Genomic DNA, 25,614 nt, shown 5'->3' on the forward strand with positions numbered 1-25,614 from the left:
ATACCGTTATACGTTGTAACGTAATAGTATGTAACGTTATACATTATATACTGATTCAATCTATCGTTATACGTTGTAACGTAATAGTACATAACGTTTTCCGTTGTTACGTAATAGTATATAACGTTATACATCATATAGTGATCCAATATAACGTTATACGTTATAACGTAATAGTACATAACGTTATACGCTGTAACGTAATAATACATAACGTTATACGTTGTAACGTAATAGTATGTAACGTTATACATCATATTGTGATCCAATATAACGATGTAACGTAATAGTATGTAACGTTATACATCAAATAGTGATCCAATATAATATTATACGTAATAACGTAATAGTACATAACGTTATCAATTGTAACGTAATAGTATATAACCTTATACATCATATAGTGATCCAATATAACGTTATACGTTATAACGTAACAGTATATAACGTTATACGTTGTAACGTAATAGTAGATAACGTTATAAATCATATAGTGATCCAATATAACGCTTTTCGATGTAACGTAATAGTATGTAACGTTATACAACATATAGTAATCCAATCTAACGTTATACGATGTAATGTAATAGTATACAACGTTATACATCATATAGTGATCCAATATAAAGTTATACGTTGTAACGTAATAGTTCATACCGTTATACGTTGTAACGTAATAGTACATAACGTTATACGTTGTAACGTAATAATACATAACGTTATTCGTTGTAACGTAATACTATATAACCTTATACATCATATAGTGGTCCAATATAACGTTATACGTTATAACGTAATAGTATGTAACGTTATACATCATATAGTGATCCAATATAAAGTTATACGTTATAACATAATAGTAACTGACGTTAAACGTTGTAACGTAATAGTATATAACGTTTTACGTCATATAGTGATCCAATATAACGTTATACGATGTAACGGAATAGTATGTAACGTTGTACATCACATAGTGATCCAATATAATATTATACGTAATAACGTAGTAGTACATAACGTTATACGTTGTAACGTAATAGTATATAACCTTATAAATCATATAGTGATGCAATATGACGTTATACGTTATAACGTAATAGTATATGACGTTATACGTTGTAACGTAATAGTAGATAACGTTATAAATCATATAGTGATCCAATATAACGCCTTTCGATGTAACGTAATAGTATGTAACGTTATACATCATATAGTAATCCAATATAACGTTATACGTTCTAACATAATAGTACATGACGTTATACGTTGTAACGTAATAGTATATAACGTTACACATCATATAGTGATCCAATATAACGTTATACGCTATAACGTAATAGTACATGACGTTAAACGTTGTAACGTAATATTATATAACGTCTTACGTCATATAGTGATCCAATATAACGTTATACGATGTAACGTAATAGTATGTAACGTTATACATCATATAGTGATCGAATATAAAGTTATACGTTATAACATAATAGTACATGACGTTAAACGTTGTAACGTAATAGTATATAAGGTTTTACGTCATATAGTGATCCAATATAGCGTTACACGATGTAACGTCATAGTATGTAACGTTATACATCATATAGTGATCCAATATAACGTTATACGTTATAACGCAATAGTACATAACGTTATACGTTGTAACGTAATAGTATGTAACGTTATACATCATATAGTGATCCAATATAACGCTATACGTTCTAACGTAATAGTGCATGACGTTATACGTTGTAACGTAATAGTATATAACGTTACACATCATATAGTGATCCAATATAACGTTATACGCTATAACGTAATAGTACATGACGTTAAACGTTGTAACGTAATATTATATAACGTTTTACGTCATATAGTGATCCAATATAACGATATACGATGTAACGTAATAGTATGTAACGTTATACATCATATAGTGATCGAATATAAAGTTATACGTTATAACATAATAGTACATGACGTTAAACGTTGTAACGTAATAGTATATAAGGTTTTACGTCATATAGTGATCCAATATAACGTTACACGATGTAACGTCATAGTATGTAACGTTATACATCATATAGTGATCCAATATAACGTTATACGTTATAACGCAATAGTACATAACGTTATACGTTGTAACGTAATAGTATGTAACGTTATACATCATATAGTGATCCAATATAAAGTTATACGTTATAACTTAATAGTTCATACCATTATACGTTGTAACGTAATAGTACATAACGTTATACGATGTAATAGTACATAACATTATACGTTGTAATGTAATAGTATGTAACGTTATACGTCCTTACGTTATAGTATACAACGTTATACATCATATAGTGATCCAATATAACGTTATACGTTGTAACGTAATAATACATAACGTTTTCCGTTGTAACGTAATAGTATATAATGTTATACATTATATAGTGATGCAATATAACGTTAAGCGTTATAACGTAATAGTACGTAAAGTTATATGTTATTACGAAATAGTTCATAACGTTATACACAATATAGTGATCCAATATAACGTTATAACTTATAACGTTATAGTACATAACGTTTTCCGTTGTAACGTAATAGTATATAACGTTATACATTATATAGTGATGCAATATAACTTTAAGCGTTATAACGTAATAGTACATAACGTTATACGTTGTAACGTAAGAGTATGTAACGTAATATATCCAATCTAACGTTATACGATGTAATGTAATAGTATGTAACACTATACATCGTATAGTGATCCAATATAACGTTATACGATGTAACGTAATAATGCATAACGTTATACGTTTTAACGTAACAGTAAATAACGTTATACATCATATAGTGATCCAATATAATGTTATACGTTATAACGTAATAGTACATAACGTTATACGTAGTATCGTAATAATACATAACGTTATACGTTGTAACGTAATAGTATATAACGTTTTACGTCATATAGTGATCCAATATAACTTTATACGATGTAACGTAATAGTATGTAACGTTATACATCAAATAGTGATCCAATATAATATTAGACGTAATAACGTAATAGTACATAACGTTATTCGTTGTAGCGTAATAGTATATAACATTATACATCATATAGTGATCCAATATAACGTTATACGATGTAACGTAATAGTATGTAACGTTATACATCATATAGTGATCCAATATAAAGTTATACGTTATAACATAATAGTACATGACGTTAAACGTTGTAACGTAATAGTATATAACCTTATACGTCATATAGTGCTCCAATATAATGTTATACGTTATAACGTAATTGTACATAACGTTATACGTTGTATCGTAATAATACATAACGTTATACGATGTAATGTAATAGTCTGAAACGCTATACATCATATAGTGATCCAATATAACGTTATACGTTATAACGTAATAGTACATAACGTTACACGTTGTAGTAGTACATAACATTATACGTTGTAACGTAATAGTATGTAACGTTATACGTTCTTACGTTATAGTATACAACGTTATACATCATATAGTGATCCAATATAACGTTATACGTTGTAACGTAATAATACATAACGTTATACGTTGTAACGTAATAGTATATAACGTTTTACGTCATATAGTGATGCAATATAATGTTATACGATGTAACGTAATAGTATGTAACGTTATACATCATATAGTGATCCAATATAACGTTATACGTTATAACGTAATAGTACATAACGTTATACGTTGTAACGTAATAGTATGTAACGTTATACATCATATAGTGATGCAATATAAAGTTATACGTTATAACTTAATAGTTCATACCGTTATACGTTGTAACGTAACAGCACATAACGTTATACGTTGTAATAGTACATAACATTATACGTTGTAAGGTAATAGTATGTAACGTTATTCGTTCTTACGTTATAGTATACAACGTTATACATCATATAGTGATCCAATATAACGTTATACGTTGTAACGTAATAATACATAACGTTATACGTTTTAACGTAACAGTAAATAACGTTATACATCATATAGTGATCCAATATAACGTTATACGATGTAACGTAATAGTATGTAACGTTATACATCATGTAGTGATCCAATATAACGTTATACGTTATAACGTAATAGTACATAACGTTATACGTTGTAACGTAATAGTATGTAACGTTATACATCATATAGTGATCCAATTTAAAGTTATACGTTACAACTTAATAGTTCATACCATTATACGTTGTAACGTAATAGTACATAACGTTATACGGTGTAATAGTACATAACATTATACGTTGTAACGTAATAGTATGTAACGTTATACGTTCTTACGTTATAGTATACAACGTTATACATCATATAGTGATCCAACATAACGTTATACGTTGTAACGTAATAATACATAACGTTTTCCGTTGTAACGTAATAGTATATAACGTTATACATTATATAGTGATGCAATATAACGTTAAGCGTTATAACGTAATAGTACGTAAAGTTATATGTTATTACGAAATAGTTCATAACGTTATACACAATATAGTGATCCAATATAACGTTATAACTTATAACGTTATAGTACATAACGTTTTCCGTTGTAACGTAATAGTATATAACGTTATACATTATATAGTGATGCAATATAACGTTAAGCGTTATAACGTAATAGTACATAACGTTTACGTTGTAACGTAATAGTATATAACGTTTACGTTGTAACGTAATAGTATATAACGTTTTACGTCATATAGTGATCCAATATTACGTTATACGATGTAACGTAATAGTATGTAACGTTATACATCATATAGTGATCCAATATAAAGTTATACGTTATAACATAATAGTACATGACGTTAAACGTTGTAACGTAATAGTATATAACCTTATACATCATATAGTGATCCAATATGACGCTTTTCCATGTAACGTAATAGTATGTAACGTTATACATCATATAGTGATCCAATATAATATTATACGTAATAACGTAATAGTACATAACGTTATACGTTGTAACGTAATAGTATATAACCTTATACATCATATAGTGATCCAATATGACGCTTTTCCATGTAACGTAATAGTATGTAACGTTATACATCATATAGTAATCCAATATAACGTTATACGTTCTAACATAATAGTACATGACGTTAAACGTTGTAACGTAATAGTATATAACCTTATACGTCATATAGTGCTCCAATATAATGTTATACGTTATAACGTAATAGTATATAACGTAATACGTTGTAATGTAATAGTACATAACGTTTACGTTGTAACGTAATAGTATATAACGTTTACGTTGTAACGTAATACTATATAACGTTTTACGTCATATAGTGATCCAATATTACGTTATATGATGTAACGTAATAGTATGTAACGTTATACATCATATAGTGATCCAATATAAAGTTATACGTTATAACATAATAGTACATGACGTTAAACGTTGTAACGTAATAGTATATAACCTTATACGTCATATAGTGCTCCAATATAATGTTATACGTTATAACGTAATTGTACATAACGTTATACGTTGTATCGTAATAATACATAACGTTATACGATGTAATGTAATAGTCTGAAACGCTATACATCATATAGTGATCCAATATAACGTTATACGTTATAACGTAATAGTACATAACGTTACACGTTGTAGTAGTACATAACATTATACGTTGTAACGTAATAGTATGTAACGTTATACGTTCTTACGTTATAGTATACAACGTTATACATCATATAGTGATCCAATATAACGTTATACGTTGTAACGTAATAATACATAACGTTATACGTTGTAACGTAATAGTATATAACGTTTTACGTCATATAGTGATGCAATATAATGTTATACGATGTAACGTAATAGTATGTAACGTTATACATCATATAGTGATCCAATATAACGTTATACGTTATAACGTAATAGTACATAACGTTATACGTTGTAACGTAATAGTATGTAACGTTATACATCATATAGTGATGCAATATAAAGTTATACGTTATAACTTAATAGTTCATACCGTTATACGTTGTAACGTAATAGCACATAACGTTATACGTTGTAATAGTACATAACATTATACGTTGTAACGTAATAGTATGTAACGTTATACGTTCTTACGTTATAGTATACAACGTTATACATCATATAGTGATCCAATATAACGTTATACGTTTTAACGTAATAATACATAACGTTATACGTTTTAACGTAACAGTAAATAACGTTATACATCATATAGTGATCCAATATAACGTTATACGATGTAACGTAATAGTATGTAACGTTATACATCATGTAGTGATCCAATATAACGTTATACGTTATAACGTAATAGTACATAACGTTATACGTTGTAACGTAATAGTATGTAACGTTATACATCATATAGTGATCCAATTTAAAGTTATACGTTACAACTTAATAGTTCATACCATTATACGTTGTAACGTAATAGTACATAACGTTATACGATGTAATAGTACATAACATTATACGTTGTAACGTAATAGTATGTAACGTTATACGTTCTTACGTTATAGTATACAACGTTATACATCATATAGTGATCCAACATAACGTTATACGTTGTAACGTAATAATACATAACGTTTTCCGTTGTAACGTAATAGTATATAACGTTATACATTATATAGTGATGCAATATAACGTTAAGCGTTATAACGTAATAGTACGTAAAGTTATATGTTATTACGAAATAGTTCATAACGTTATACACAATATAGTGATCCAATATAACGTTATAACTTATAACGTTATAGTACATAACGTTTTCCGTTGTAACGTAATAGTATATAACGTTATACATTATATAGTGATGCAATATAACGTTAAGCGTTATAACGTAATAGTACATAACGTTTACGTTGTAACGTAATAGTATATAACGTTTACGTTGTAACGTAATAGTATATAACGTTTTACGTCATATAGTGATCCAATATTACGTTATACGATGTAACGTAATAGTATGTAACGTTATACATCATATAGTGATCCAATATAAAGTTATACGTTATAACATAATAGTACATGACGTTAAACGTTGTAACGTAATAGTATATAAGGTTTTACGTCATATAGTGATCCAATATAGCGTTACACGATGTAACGTCATAGTATGTAACGTTATACATCATATAGTGATCCAATATAATATTATACGTAATAACGTAATAGTACATAACGTTATCAATTGTAACGTAATAGTATATAACCTTATACATCATATAGTGATCCAATATAACGTTATACGTTATAACGTAACAGTATATAACGTTATACGTTGTAACGTAATAGTAGATAACGTTATAAATCATATAGTGATCCAATATAACGCTTTTCGATGTAACGTAATAGTATGTAACGTTATACAACATATAGTAATCCAATCTAACGTTATACGATGTAATGTAATAGTATACAACGTTATACATCATATAGTGATCCAATATAAAGTTATACGTTGTAACGTAATAGTTCATACCGTTATACGTTGTAACGTAATAGTACATAACGTTATACGTTGTAACGTAATAATACATAACGTTATTCGTTGTAACGTAATACTATATAACCTTATACATCATATAGTGGTCGAATATAACGTTATACGTTATAACGTAATAGTATGTAACGTTATACATCATATAGTGATCCAATATAAAGTTATACGTTATAACATAATAGTAACTGACGTTAAACGTTGTAACGTAATAGTATATAACGTTTTACGTCATATAGTGATCCAATATAACGTTATACGATGTAACGGAATAGTATGTAACGTTGTACATCACATAGTGATCCAATATAATATTATACGTAATAACGTAGTAGTACATAACGTTATACGTTGTAACGTAATAGTATATAACCTTATAAATCATATAGTGATGCAATATGACGTTATACGTTATAACGTAATAGTATATGACGTTATACGTTGTAACGTAATAGTAGATAACGTTATAAATCATATAGTGATCCAATATAACGCCTTTCGATGTAACGTAATAGTATGTAACGTTATACATCATATAGTAATCCAATATAACGTTATACGTTCTAACATAATAGTACATGACGTTATACGTTGTAACGTAATAGTATATAACGTTACACATCATATAGTGATCCAATATAACGTTATACGCTATAACGTAATAGTATATGACGTTATACGTTGTAACGTAATAGTAGATAACGTTATAAATCATATAGTGATCCAATATAACGCCTTTCGATGTAACGTAATAGTATGTAACGTTATACATCATATAGTAATCCAATATAACGTTATACGTTCTAACATAATAGTACATGACGTTATACGTTGTAACGTAATAGTATATAACGTTACACATCATATAGTGATCCAATATAACGTTATACGCTATAACGTAATAGTACATGACGTTAAACGTTGTAACGTAATATTATATAACGTCTTACGTCATATAGTGATCCAATATAACGTTATACGATGTAACGTAATAGTATGTAACGTTATACATCATATAGTGATCGAATATAAAGTTATACGTTATAACATAATAGTACATGACGTTAAACGTTGTAACGTAATAGTATATAAGGTTTTACGTCATATAGTGATCCAATATAGCGTTACACGATGTAACGTCATAGTATGTAACGTTATACATCATATAGTGATCCAATATAACGTTATACGTTATAACGCAATAGTACATAACGTTATACGTTGTAACGTAATAGTATGTAACGTTATACATCATATAGTGATCCAATATAACGCTATACGTTCTAACGTAATAGTGCATGACGTTATACGTTGTAACGTAATAGTATATAACGTTACACATCATATAGTGATCCAATATAACGTTATACGCTATAACGTAATAGTACATGACGTTAAACGTTGTAACGTAATATTATATAACGTTTTACGTCATATAGTGATCCAATATAACGATATACGATGTAACGTAATAGTATGTAACGTTATACATCATATAGTGATCGAATATAAAGTTATACGTTATAACATAATAGTACATGACGTTAAACGTTGTAACGTAATAGTATATAAGCTTTTACGTCATATAGTGATCCAATATAACGTTACACGATGTAACGTCATAGTATGTAACGTTATACATCATATAGTGATCCAATATAACGTTATACGTTATAACGCAATAGTACATAACGTTATACGTTGTAACGTAATAGTATGTAACGTTATACATCATATAGTGTTCCAATATAAAGTTATACGTTATAACTTAATAGTTCATACCATTATACGTTGTAACGTAATAGTACATAACGTTATACGATGTAATAGTACATAACATTATACGTTGTAATGTAATAGTATGTAACGTTATACGTCCTTACGTTATAGTATACAACGTTATACATCATATAGTGATCCAATATAACGTTATACGTTGTAACGTAATAATACATAACGTTTTCCGTTGTAACGTAATAGTATATAATGTTATACATTATATAGTGATGCAATATAACGTTAAGCGTTATAACGTAATAGTACGTAAAGTTATATGTTATTACGAAATAGTTCATAACGTTATACACAATATAGTGATCCAATATAACGTTATAACTTATAACGTTATAGTACATAACGTTTTCCGTTGTAACGTAATAGTATATAACGTTATACATTATATAGTGATGCAATATAACTTTAAGCGTTATAACGTAATAGTACATAACGTTATACGTTGTAACGTAAGAGTATGTAACGTAATATATCCAATCTAACGTTATACGATGTAATGTAATAGTATGTAACACTATACATCGTATAGTGATCCAATATAACGTTATACGATGTAACGTAATAATGCATAACGTTATACGTTTTAACGTAACAGTAAATAACGTTATACATCATATAGTGATCCAATATAATGTTATACGTTATAACGTAATAGTACATAACGTTATACGTAGTATCGTAATAATACATAACGTTATACGTTGTAACGTAATAGTATATAACGTTTTACGTCATATAGTGATCCAATATAACTTTATACGATGTAACGTAATAGTATGTAACGTTATACATCAAATAGTGATCCAATATAATATTAGACGTAATAACGTAATAGTACATAACGTTATTCGTTGTAGCGTAATAGTATATAACATTATACATCATATAGTGATCCAATATAACGTTATACGATGTAACGTAATAGTATGTAACGTTATACATCATATAGTGATCCAATATAAAGTTATACGTTATAACATAATAGTACATGACGTTAAACGTTGTAACGTAATAGTATATAACCTTATACGTCATATAGTGCTCCAATATAATGTTATACGTTATAACGTAATTGTACATAACGTTATACGTTGTATCGTAATAATACATAACGTTATACGATGTAATGTAATAGTCTGAAACGCTATACATCATATAGTGATCCAATATAACGTTATACGTTATAACGTAATAGTACATAACGTTACACGTTGTAGTAGTACATAACATTATACGTTGTAACGTAATAGTATGTAACGTTATACGTTCTTACGTTATAGTATACAACGTTATACATCATATAGTGATCCAATATAACGTTATACGTTGTAACGTAATAATACATAACGTTATACGTTGTAACGTAATAGTATATAACGTTTTACGTCATATAGTGATGCAATATAATGTTATACGATGTAACGTAATAGTATGTAACGTTATACATCATATAGTGATCCAATATAACGTTATACGTTATAACGTAATAGTACATAACGTTATACGTTGTAACGTAATAGTATGTAACGTTATACATCATATAGTGATGCAATATAAAGTTATACGTTATAACTTAATAGTTCATACCGTTATACGTTGTAACGTAACAGCACATAACGTTATACGTTGTAATAGTACATAACATTATACGTTGTAAGGTAATAGTATGTAACGTTATTCGTTCTTACGTTATAGTATACAACGTTATACATCATATAGTGATCCAATATAACGTTATACGTTGTAACGTAATAATACATAACGTTATACGTTTTAACGTAACAGTAAATAACGTTATACATCATATAGTGATCCAATATAACGTTATACGATGTAACGTAATAGTATGTAACGTTATACATCATGTAGTGATCCAATATAACGTTATACGTTATAACGTAATAGTACATAACGTTATACGTTGTAACGTAATAGTATGTAACGTTATACATCATATAGTGATCCAATTTAAAGTTATACGTTACAACTTAATAGTTCATACCATTATACGTTGTAACGTAATAGTACATAACGTTATACGGTGTAATAGTACATAACATTATACGTTGTAACGTAATAGTATGTAACGTTATACGTTCTTACGTTATAGTATACAACGTTATACATCATATAGTGATCCAACATAACGTTATACGTTGTAACGTAATAATACATAACGTTTTCCGTTGTAACGTAATAGTATATAACGTTATACATTATATAGTGATGCAATATAACGTTAAGCGTTATAACGTAATAGTACGTAAAGTTATATGTTATTACGAAATAGTTCATAACGTTATACACAATATAGTGATCCAATATAACGTTATAACTTATAACGTTATAGTACATAACGTTTTCCGTTGTAACGTAATAGTATATAACGTTATACATTATATAGTGATGCAATATAACGTTAAGCGTTATAACGTAATAGTACATAACGTTTACGTTGTAACGTAATAGTATATAACGTTTACGTTGTAACGTAATAGTATATAACGTTTTACGTCATATAGTGATCCAATATTACGTTATACGATGTAACGTAATAGTATGTAACGTTATACATCATATAGTGATCCAATATAAAGTTATACGTTATAACATAATAGTACATGACGTTAAACGTTGTAACGTAATAGTATATAACCTTATACATCATATAGTGATCCAATATGACGCTTTTCCATGTAACGTAATAGTATGTAACGTTATACATCATATAGTGATCCAATATAATATTATACGTAATAACGTAATAGTACATAACGTTATACGTTGTAACGTAATAGTATATAACCTTATACATCATATAGTGATCCAATATGACGCTTTTCCATGTAACGTAATAGTATGTAACGTTATACATCATATAGTAATCCAATATAACGTTATACGTTCTAACATAATAGTACATGACGTTAAACGTTGTAACGTAATAGTATATAACCTTATACGTCATATAGTGCTCCAATATAATGTTATACGTTATAACGTAATAGTATATAACGTAATACGTTGTAATGTAATAGTACATAACGTTTACGTTGTAACGTAATAGTATATAACGTTTACGTTGTAACGTAATACTATATAACGTTTTACGTCATATAGTGATCCAATATTACGTTATACGATGTAACGTAATAGTATGTAACGTTATACATCATATAGTGATCCAATATAAAGTTATACGTTATAACATAATAGTACATGACGTTAAACGTTGTAACGTAATAGTATATAACCTTATACGTCATATAGTGCTCCAATATAATGTTATACGTTATAACGTAATTGTACATAACGTTATACGTTGTATCGTAATAATACATAACGTTATACGATGTAATGTAATAGTCTGAAACGCTATACATCATATAGTGATCCAATATAACGTTATACGTTATAACGTAATAGTACATAACGTTACACGTTGTAGTAGTACATAACATTATACGTTGTAACGTAATAGTATGTAACGTTATACGTTCTTACGTTATAGTATACAACGTTATACATCATATAGTGATCCAATATAACGTTATACGTTGTAACGTAATAATACATAACGTTATACGTTGTAACGTAATAGTATATAACGTTTTACGTCATATAGTGATGCAATATAATGTTATACGATGTAACGTAATAGTATGTAACGTTATACATCATATAGTGATCCAATATAACGTTATACGTTATAACGTAATAGTACATAACGTTATACGTTGTAACGTAATAGTATGTAACGTTATACATCATATAGTGATGCAATATAAAGTTATACGTTATAACTTAATAGTTCATACCGTTATACGTTGTAACGTAATAGCACATAACGTTATACGTTGTAATAGTACATAACATTATACGTTGTAACGTAATAGTATGTAACGTTATACGTTCTTACGTTATAGTATACAACGTTATACATCATATAGTGATCCAATATAACGTTATACGTTTTAACGTAATAATACATAACGTTATACGTTTTAACGTAACAGTAAATAACGTTATACATCATATAGTGATCCAATATAACGTTATACGATGTAACGTAATAGTATGTAACGTTATACATCATGTAGTGATCCAATATAACGTTATACGTTATAACGTAATAGTACATAACGTTATACGTTGTAACGTAATAGTATGTAACGTTATACATCATATAGTGATCCAATTTAAAATTATACGTTACAACTTAATAGTTCATACCATTATACGTTGTAACGTAATAGTACATAACGTTATACGATGTAATAGTACATAACATTATACGTTGTAACGTAATAGTATGTAACGTTATACGTTCTTACGTTATAGTATACAACGTTATACATCATATAGTGATCCAACATAACGTTATACGTTGTAACGTAATAATACATAACGTTTTCCGTTGTAACGTAATAGTATATAACGTTATACATTATATAGTGATGCAATATAACGTTAAGCGTTATAACGTAATAGTACGTAAAGTTATATGTTATTACGAAATAGTTCATAACGTTATACACAATATAGTGATCCAATATAACGTTATAACTTATAACGTTATAGTACATAACGTTTTCCGTTGTAACGTAATAGTATATAACGTTATACATTATATAGTGATGCAATATAACGTTAAGCGTTATAACGTAATAGTACATAACGTTTACGTTGTAACGTAATAGTATATAACGTTTACGTTGTAACGTAATAGTATATAACGTTTTACGTCATATAGTGATCCAATATTACGTTATACGATGTAACGTAATAGTATGTAACGTTATACATCATATAGTGATCCAATATAAAGTTATACGTTATAACATAATAGTACATGACGTTAAACGTTGTAACGTAATAGTATATAACCTTATACATCATATAGTGATCCAATATGACGCTTTTCCATGTAACGTAATAGTATGTAACGTTATACATCATATAGTGATCCAATATAATATTATACGTAATAACGTAATAGTACATAACGTTATACGTTGTAACGTAATAGTATATAACCTTATACATCATATAGTGATCCAATATGACGCTTTTCCATGTAACGTAATAGTATGTAACGTTATACATCATATAGTAATCCAATATAACGTTATACGTTCTAACATAATAGTACATGACGTTATACGTTGTAAAGTAATAGTATATAACGCTACACATCATATAGTGATCCAATATAGTGTTATACGTTATAACGTAATAGTACATAACGTTATACGTTGTAACGTAATAGTGTGTAACGTTATATATCATATAGTGATTCAATATAAGGTTATACGTTATTTCTTAATAGTTCATACCGTTATACGTTATAACGTAATAGTACATAACGTTATACGTTGTAACGTAATAGTATGTAACGTTATACATCATATAGTGATCCAATTTAAAGTTATACGTTACAACTTAATAGTTCATACCATTATACGTTGTAACGTAATAGTACATAACGTTATACGATGTAATAGTACATAACATTATACGTTGTAACGTAATAGTATGTAACGTTATACGTTCTTACGTTATAGTATACAACGTTATACATCATATAGTGATCCAACATAACGTTATACGTTGTAACGTAATAATACATAACGTTTTCCGTTGTAACGTAATAGTATATAACGTTATACATTATATAGTGATGCAATATAACGTTCAGCGTTATAACCTAATAGTGTAGTATCGTGGGCAAAAGGCCCAAGACAGCGGCCGAACCGTATACAAAGTGGCGAGAGCCGTTGCGCCGTCGAGTACATCAATGTGTCGTCGGTCTTTTCAAGTGGACAGTTTTGTGGAAAGAGCCTGCGTGACCCTGGCCACGGGGTTTCGGGACATGTGTTCGATGGGACGAGAAAAGACAAAGAGACGCTAAGGGTAGAGTTGGTTGAGACGCCAGCGAGAACGAATGCAAGAGGAGTGCAGTATGAGTTGAGAAGCGAGAGCGTGCGAGTGCAGATGCCAAAGACGAGAGTTGTAGAGTTGCTAGCGTTGTAGAGAGATCGAGTTGTTAGTTATAGAGTTGCGAGAGTGATTTGAACGGAATAAGACTTTTGTGTTTTAGTTCAAGTTGAACATTTATCGTTCTCTGTCCAATTAATCTTTGTTATTTTTATTTATCTTAATAAATAGTATTAGGAGAATTTTACAAACCTAAATTATCCTAATCCTATCCCTTTTACGATACTACAAATTGGGGGCTCGAGCCGGGATTGAAACCAGACAGAGAACGACACGTTTAACGGAACTAATTGTGCTGAAAAAAAAAGAGTTGAAAATGGCAAATTGTGAAGAGGAACAGTTTTCGACTGAAGAGGTTTCGACGCTGGAGGAGCTAAGAAATAAGCTCGCAAGTCTGAATCTGCCGATATCAGGTTCGAAGTCAGTGCTGATGGCCAGGCTGAACCGAGCGTATAAGGCTGGTCAATCAATTTCGAAGGAATCGAAGCGCGATGAGGAATCGGTAAATCAGCGAAACCTAAGGAGTGGGCAGAGAGCTGAGCGCGATCAGGATGGAGACGAAGACCTCGAGAAGCTGAGGACGAAGGAGTTGAGAGCGCGCCTCGCTAGCTTGTGGTTAAAGGTCACAGGGAGAAAATCTGAACTACGCGCACGGCTACAGGCGGCCCTGGAAGGAGGCAACGTATCGTCGGAAGAAGAAAGCGACGACGAAAGTGACAATGAAGAAGATGAGAGAGACGTGATAAAACACGAGGGAGGTACGCGAGCGATGTGCTCGGACCGTGATGAATATCGCCAAAAGGCAGGTACCGTCTCGGTATTAAGCTTTAAAGACGTCGAAGACGCATTAGAATTGTTTAGCGGCGACAAAGGTGAAAACGTGGAGCGATGGTTCGAATCATTCGAAGAAGTCGCGGACACGTGTATGTGGTCCGACGGCCAGAAGGCAGTCTACGCGAGGAAGCTGCTGAGGGGATCGGCGAAAATATTCGCAAGCTTCGAGTGCCATGCCAGGACTTGGCATGAGCTGAAGAAGGGACTAATCAGAGAGTTCTCCAGAAAGTCCAACAGTAGGCAAGTACACAAAAAGCTTAGTGGGACGAGAAAGAAAAGCGACGAGGCGTGCTTGGCCTACATGTATCGCATGCTGGAAATAGCCAGTCATGCCGATATAGAGGAAGAAGTCAAAGTAGAGTACATCATAGACGGGATAATAGACGAAGAAGTCCATAAATCTATGCTGTATGGTGCTGCATCCATCAAGGAGCTAAGGAAGAGGCTAATCGCGTACGAGGAGCAGAAGAGCCGAAGGACGAAGTCGGTTGCGAAGCCGGCCAGAGTTGAGAGAAACAACAGTCCCAGTCAAGGTGGAAGTGCGAGAAAGACGCGTTGCTACAATTGCGGTGATGAAGAACATGTGTGTGCAGAGTGCCCGAACAAGTCGAAGGGACCTAAATGTTTCAAGTGTAGAGAGTACGGACACATCGCATCGAAGTGCGACAATCTGAGCGAGTCCATTAAAGAGGTTGGTAGTGTGTTTCGATTGTTACCGACGAAGCGTGGTAAAGACGTGAAGATCGGAAATTTCGAACTGAGCGCGCTGATAGACACCGGTAGCGAGTTAACTTTGATGCGGTATAATCAGTATGTAAAAATCGGAGCGCCTAAGTTAAGTCGAGACATTATTGAATTTCACAGTATCGGGTCTAAGAGAAATTTTACGCTCGGCAAATTTCCGACAGATATTATTATAGACGGTGAATTGTATCATATAACGATACACGTAGTTCCGAACACTGTGATGCAACACTCGTTGTTGATAGGTACAGACTTCTTGGATACCGTCGAGATAAACATGAAGAGGGGAGATATCTCCATTCATAGAATAAAAAATGAGAATTCCGATGGGTTTCCAGAGGTCCTTAAAGTAGACATAGAGACAGGAACGCGTGAAGTAGATCTATCTCGTGTTGAGAACGTGCAACATAAGCAGGCAGTTGCAGTTCCCACGAGTGCTTGTTTCAAGGATACCGTCGTAATGAACAAAATTTCGTTAGATGAATCGGTTGCGGCGAACATAACCGCAGTAGCGTCGGGTGGAAACGATACGGACGGTTGCGATCAAGTTTTTGTAGGATGCATCGAGCATCGCGCGAATTGTAGAGTTGTACAAACAAATTCTGTCGCGAATTCTACGAAGCGAACCAAAAGCAAGAATAAGGCGGCTGCAAGAGAATTTGAGGTAGTGCGAAGACGAGCTATCAACGCGACCTCTTGTCGGCGAAGGGCGTTCAACAAGAGACGCAAGAAGGCGACAATCTACAAAACAGGAGATCTGGTGGCGATCGAGAGGACGCAAGGCGGTCCTGGGTTAAAGCTGCATTCAAAGTTCCTTGGGCCGTACCGTGTGGTGAAAGTCCTGCGAAATGACCGCTACGTAGTGCAACGAGAAGGCGAACACGAGGGACCGCGCACGACTTCTACTGCAGCCGACCACATGAAGTGGTGGAACGTTGGTGTTAGTGATGATAGTGAGAACAGTGATGAGCACATCTGAGGGCAGATGTGATTTGTCAGGAATGGCCGAGTGTAGTATCGTGGGCAAAAGGCCCAAGACAGCGGCCGAACCGTATACAAAGTGGCGAGAGCCGTTGCGCCGTCGAGTACATCAATGTGTCGTCGGTCTTTTCAAGTGGACAGTTTTGTGGAAAGAGCCTGCGTGACCCTGGCCACGGGGTTTCGGGACATGTGTTCGATGGGACGAGAAAAGACAAAGAGACGCTAAGGGTAGAGTTGGTTGAGACGCCAGCGAGAACGAATGCAAGAGGAGTGCAGTATGAGTTGAGAAGCGAGAGCGTGCGAGTGCAGATGCCAAAGACGAGAGTTGTAGAGTTGCTAGCGTTGTAGAGAGATCGAGTTGTTAGTTATAGAGTTGCGAGAGTGATTTGAACGGAATAAGACTTTTGTGTTTTAGTTCAAGTTGAACATTTATCGTTCTCTGTCCAATTAATCTTTGTTATTTTTATTTATCTTAATAAATAGTATTAGGAGAATTTTACAAACCTAAATTATCCTAATCCTATCCCTTTTACGATACTACAAATTGGGGGCTCGAGCCGGGATTGAAACCAGACAGAGAACGACACGTTTAACGGAACTAATTGTGCTGAAAAAAAAAGAGTTGAAAATGGCAAATTGTGAAGAGGAACAGTTTTCGACTGAAGAGGTTTCGACGCTGGAGGAGCTAAGAAATAAGCTCGCAAGTCTGAATCTGCCGATATCAGGTTCGAAGTCAGTGCTGATGGCCAGGCTGAACCGAGCGTATAAGGCTGGTCAATCAACTTCGAAGGAATCGAAGCGCGATGAGGAATCGGTAAATCAGCGAAACCTAAGGAGTGGGCAGAGAGCTGAGCGCGATCAGGATGGAGACGAAGACCTCGAGAAGCTGAGGACGAAGGAGTTGAGAGCGCGCCTCGCTAGCTTGTGGTTAAAGGTCACAGGGAGAAAATCTGAACTACGCGCACGGCTACAGGCGGCCCTGGAAGGAGGCAACGTATCGTCGGAAGAAGAAAGCGACGACGAAAGTGACAATGAAGAAGATGAGAGAGACGTGATAAAACACGAGGGAGGTACGCGAGCGATGTGCTCGGACCGTGATGAATATCGCCAAAAGGCAGGTACCGTCTCGGTATTAAGCTTTAAAGACGTCGAAGACGCATTAGAATTGTTTAGCGGCGACAAAGGTGAAAACGTGGAGCGATGGTTCGAATCATTCGAAGAAGTCGCGGACACGTGTATGTGGTCCGACGGCCAGAAGGCAGTCTACGCGAGGAAGCTGCTGAGGGGATCGGCGAAAATATTCGCAAGCTTCGAGTGCCATGCCAGGACTTGGCATGAGCTGAAGAAGGGACTAATCAGAGAGTTCTCCAGAAAGTCCAACAGTAGGCAAGTACACAAAAAGCTTAGTGGGACGAGAAAGAAAAGCGACGAGGCGTGCTTGGCCTACATGTATCGCATGCTGGAAATAGCCAGTCATGCCGATATAGAGGAAGAAGTCAAAGTAGAGTACATCATAGACGGGATAATAGACGAAGAAGTCCATAAATCTATGCTGTATGGTGCTGCATCCATCAAGGAGCTAAGGAAGAGGCTAATCGCGTACGAGGAGCAGAAGAGCCGAAGGACGAAGTCGGTTGCGAAGCCGGCCAGAGTTGAGAGAAACAACAGTCCCAGTCAAGGTGGAAGTGCGAGAAAGACGCGTTGCTACAATTGCGGTGATGAAGAACATGTGTGTGCAGAGTGCCCGAACAAGTCGAAGGGACCTAAATGTTTCAAGTGTAGAGAGTACGGACACATCGCATCGAAGTGCGACAATCTGAGCGAGTCCATTAAAGAGGTTGGTAGTGTGTTTCGATTGTTACCGACGAAGCGTGGTAAAGACGTGAAGATCGGAAATTTCGAACTGAGCGCGCTGATAGACACCGGTAGCGAGTTAACTTTGATGCGGTATAATCAGTATGTAAAAATCGGAGCGCCTAAGTTAAGTCGAGACATTATTGAATTTCACAGTATCGGGTCTAAGAGAAATTTTACGCTCGGCAAATTTCCGACAGATATTATTATAGACGGTGAATTGTATCATATAACGATACACGTAGTTCCGAACACTGTGATGCAACACTCGTTGTTGATAGGTACAGACTTCTTGGATACCGTCGAGATAAACATGAAGAGGGGAGATATCTCCATTCATAGAATAAAAAATGAGAATTCCGATGGGTTTCCAGAGGTCCTTAAAGTAGACATAGAGACAGGAACGCGTGAAGTAGATCTATCTCGTGTTGAGAACGTGCAACATAAGCAGGCAGTTGCAGTTCCCACGAGTGCTTGTTTCAAGGATACCGTCGTAATGAACAAAATTTCGATAGATGAATCGGTTGCGGCGAACATAACCGCAGTAGCGTCGGGTGGAAACGATACGGACGGTTGCGATCAAGTTTTTGTAGGATGCATCGAGCATCGCGCGAATTGTAGAGTTGTACAAACAAATTCTGTCGCGAATTCTACGAAGCGAACCAAAAGCAAGAATAAGGCGGCTGCAAGAGAATTTGAGGTAGTGCGAAGACGAGCTATCAACGCGACCTCTTGTCGGCGAAGGGCGTTCAACAAGAGACGCAAGAAGGCGACAATCTACAAAACAGGAGATCTGGTGGCGATCGAGAGGACGCAAGGCGGTCCTGGGTTAAAGCTGCATTCAAAGTTCCTTGGGCCGTACCGTGTGGTGAAAGTCCTGCGAAATGACCGCTACGTAGTGCAACGAGAAGGCGAACACGAGGGACCGCGCACGACTTCTACTGCAGCCGACCACATGAAGTGGTGGAACGTTGGTGTTAGTGATGATAGTGAGAACAGTGATGAGCACATCTGAGGGCAGATGTGATTTGTCAGGAATGGCCGAGTGTAGTATCGTGGGCAAAAGGCCCAAGACAGCGGCCGAACCGTATACAAAGTGGCGAGAGCCGTTGCGCCGTCGAGTACATCAATGTGTCGTCGGTCTTTTCAAGTGGACAGTTTTGTGGAAAGAGCCTGCGTGACCCTGGCCACGGGGTTTCGGGACATGTGTTCGATGGGACGAGAAAAGACAAAGAGACGCTAAGGGTAGAGTTGGTTGAGACGCCAGCGAGAACGAATGCAAGAGGAGTGCAGTATGAGTTGAGAAGCGAGAGCGTGCGAGTGCAGATGCCAAAGACGAGAGTTGTAGAGTTGCTAGCGTTGTAGAGAGATCGAGTTGTTAGTTATAGAGTTGCGAGAGTGATTTGAACGGAATAAGACTTTTGTGTTTTAGTTCAAGTTGAACATTTATCGTTCTCTGTCCAATTAATCTTTGTTATTTTTATTTATCTTAATAAATAGTATTAGGAGAATTTTACAAACCTAAATTATCCTAATCCTATCCCTTTTACGATACTACAATAGTACATAACGTTTACGTTGTAACGTAATAGTATATAACGTTTTACGTCATATAGTGATCCAATATTACGTTATACGATGTAACGTAATAGTATGTAACGTTATACATCATATAGTGATCCAATATAAAGTTATACGTTATAACATAATAGTACATGACGTTAAACGTTGTAACGTAATAGTATATAACCTTATACATCATATAGTGATCCAATATGACGCTTTTCCATGTAACGTAATAGTATGTAACGTTATACATCATATAGTGATCCAATATAATATTATACGTAATAACGTAATAGTACATAACGTTATACGTTGTAACGTAATAGTATATAACCTTATACATCATATAGTGATCCAATATGACGCTTTTCCATGTAACGTAATAGTATGTAACGTTATACATCATATAGTAATCCAATATAACGTTATACGTTCTAACATAATAGTACATGACGTCATACGTTGTAAAGTAATAGTATATAACGCTACACATCATATAGTGATCCAATATAGTGTTATACGTTATAACGTAATAGTACATAACGTTATACGTCGTAACGTAATAGTGTGTAACGTTATATATCATATAGTGATCCAATATATAGTTATACGTTATAAGTTAATAGTTCATACCGTTATACGTTGTAACGTAATAGCACATAACGTTATACGTTGTAATAGTACATAACATTATACGTTGTAACGTAATAGTATGTAACGTTATACGTTCTTACGTTATAGTATACAACGTTATACATCATATAGTGATCCAATATAACGTTATACGTTGTAACGTAATAATACATAACGTTATACGTTTTAACGTAACAGTAAATAACGTTATACATCATATAGTGATCCAATATAACGTTATACGATGTAACGTAATAGTATGTAACGTTATACATCATGTAGTGATCCAATATAACGTTATACGTTATAACGTAATAGTACATAACGTTATACGTTGTAACGTAATAGTATGTAACGTTATACATCATATAGTGATCCAATTTAAAGTTATACGTTACAACTTAATAGTTCATACCATTATACGTTGTAACGTAATAGTACATAACGTTATACGATGTAATAGTACATAACATTATACGTTGTAACGTAATAGTATGTAACGTTATACGTTCTTACGTTATAGTATACAACGTTATACATCATATAGTGATCCAACATAACGTTATACGTTGTAACGTAATAATACATAACGTTTTCCGTTGTAACGTAATAGTATATAACGTTATACATTATATAGTGATGCAATATAACGTTAAGCGTTATAACGTAATAGTACATAACGTTTACGTTGTAACGTAATAGTATATAACGTTTACGTTGTAACGTAATAGTATATAACGTTTTACGTCATATAGTGATCCAATATTACGTTATACGATGTAACGTAATAGTATGTAACGTTATACATCATATAGTGATCCAATATAAAGTTATACGTTATAACATAATAGTACATGACGTTAAACGTTGTAACGTAATAGTATATAACCTTATACATCATATAGTGATCCAATATGACGCTTTTCCATGTAACGTAATAGTATGTAACGTTATACATCATATAGTGATCCAATATAATATTATACGTAATAACGTAATAGTACATAACGTTATACGTTGTAACGTAATAGTATATAACCTTATACATCATATAGTGATCCAATATGACGCTTTTCCATGTAACGTAATAGTATGTAACGTTATACATCATATAGTAGTCCAATATAACGTTATACGTTCTAACATAATAGTACATGACGTCATACGTTGTAAAGTAATAGTATATAACGCTACACATCATATAGTGATCCAATATAGTGTTATACGTTATAACGTAATAGTACATAACGTTATACGTCGTAACGTAATAGTGTGTAACGTTATATATCATATAGTGATCCAATATATAGTTATACGTTATAAGTTAATAGTTCATACCGTTATACGTTGTAACGTAATAGTACATAACGCTATACGATGTAATAGTACATAACATTATACGTTGTAACGTAATAGTATGTAACGTTATACGTTCTTACGTTATAGTATACAACGTTATACATCATATAGTGATCCAATATAACGTTATACGTTGTAACGTAATAATACATAACGTTTTCCGTTGTAACGTAATAGTATATAACGTTATACATTATATAGTGATACAATATAACGTTAAGCGTTATAACGTAATAGTACGTAAAGTTATATGTTATTACGAAATAGTTCATAACGTTATACACAATATAGTGATCCAATATAACGTTATAACTTATAACGTTATATTACATAACGTTTTCCGTTGTAACGTAATCGTAAATAACGTTATACATTATATAGTGATGCAATATAACGTTAAGCGTTATAACGTAATAGTACATAACGTTATACGTTGTAACGTAATAGTATATAACGTTTTACGTCATATAGTGATGCAATATAATGTTATACGATGTAACGTAATATTATATAACGTTTTACGTCATATAGTGATCCAATATAACGTTATACGATGTAACGTAATAGTATGTAACGATATACATCATATAGTGATCCAATATAAAGTTATACGTTATAACATAATAGTACATGACGTTAAACGTTGTAACGTCATAGTATATAACGTTTTACGTCATATAGTGATCCAATATAACGTTATACGATGTAACGTTATAGTATGTAACGTTATACATCATATAGCGATCCAATATAAAGTTATACGTTATAACATAATAGTACATGACGCTATACGTTGCAATGTAATAGTCTGTAACGTTATACATCATATAGTGATCCAATATAAAGTTATACGTTATAACTTAATAGTTCATACCGTTATACGTTGTAACGTAATAGTGCATAACGTTATACGTTGTAACGTAATAATGCATAACGTTATACATTGTAACGTAATAGTATTTAACGTTATACACCATATAGTGATCCAATATAACGTTATATATTCTAGCATAATGGTACATGACGTTAAACGTTGTAACGTAATAGTATGTAACGTTATACGTTGTAACGTAATAATACATAACGTTATACATTGTAACGTAATAGTATGTAACGTTATACACCATATAGTGATCCAATATAACGTTATATGTTCTAGCATAATGGTACATGACGTTAAACGTTGTAACGTAATAGTATGTAACGTTATACGTTGTAACGTAATAATACATAACGTTATACATTGTAACGTTATAGTATGTATCGTTATAATACATATAGTGATCCAATATAACACTTTTCGATGTACCGTTATGGTATGTAACGTTATACATCATATAGTGCTCCAATATAAAGTTATACGTTATAACGTAATAGTACATAACGTTATACGTTATAGCGTAATGGTGCATAACGTTATACGTTATAACGTAATAGTTCATAACGTTATACGGTGTAACGTAATAGTATGTAACGTTATACATCATATAGTGATCCAATATAACGCTATACGTTCTAACATAATAGTGCATGACGTTATACGTTGTAACGTAATAGTATATAACGTTACACGTCATATAGTGATCCAATATAACGTTATACGGTATAACGTAATAGTACATAACGTTATACGTTATAACGTAATAGTACATAACGTTATACGTTGTAACGTAATAGTATGTAACGTTATACATCATATAGTGATCCAATATAACGCTATACGTTCTAACATAATAGTGCATGACGTTATACATTGTAACGTAATAATACATAACGTTATACGTTGTAACGTAATAGTATATAACGTTACACATCATATAGTGATCCAATATAACGTCATACGTTATAACGTAATAGTACATAACGTTATACGTTATAACGTAATAGTACATAACGTTATACGTTGTAACGTAATAGTACATAACGTTATACGTTGTATCGTAATAATACATAACGCTGTACGATGTAACATTATAGTATATAACGTTTTACGTCATGTAGTGATCCAATATAACGTTATACGATGTAACGTAATAGTATGTAACGTTATACATCAAATTGTGTTCCAATATAATATTATGCGTAATAACGTAATAGTACATAAGGGTATACGTTGTAACGTAATAGTATATAACCTTGTACATCATATAGTGATCCAATATAACGTTATAGGTTATAACGTAATAGTATATAACGTTATACGTTGTAACATAATAGTAAATAACGTTATACGTTGTAACGTAATAGTATATAACGTTTTACGTCATGTAGTGATCCAATATAACGTTATACGATGTAA

Source organism: Bombus terrestris, chromosome 5 (assembly GCF_910591885.1).
Source record: "Bombus terrestris chromosome 5, iyBomTerr1.2, whole genome shotgun sequence".
In the NCBI taxonomy this organism is placed as follows: domain Eukaryota; kingdom Metazoa; phylum Arthropoda; class Insecta; order Hymenoptera; family Apidae; genus Bombus; species Bombus terrestris.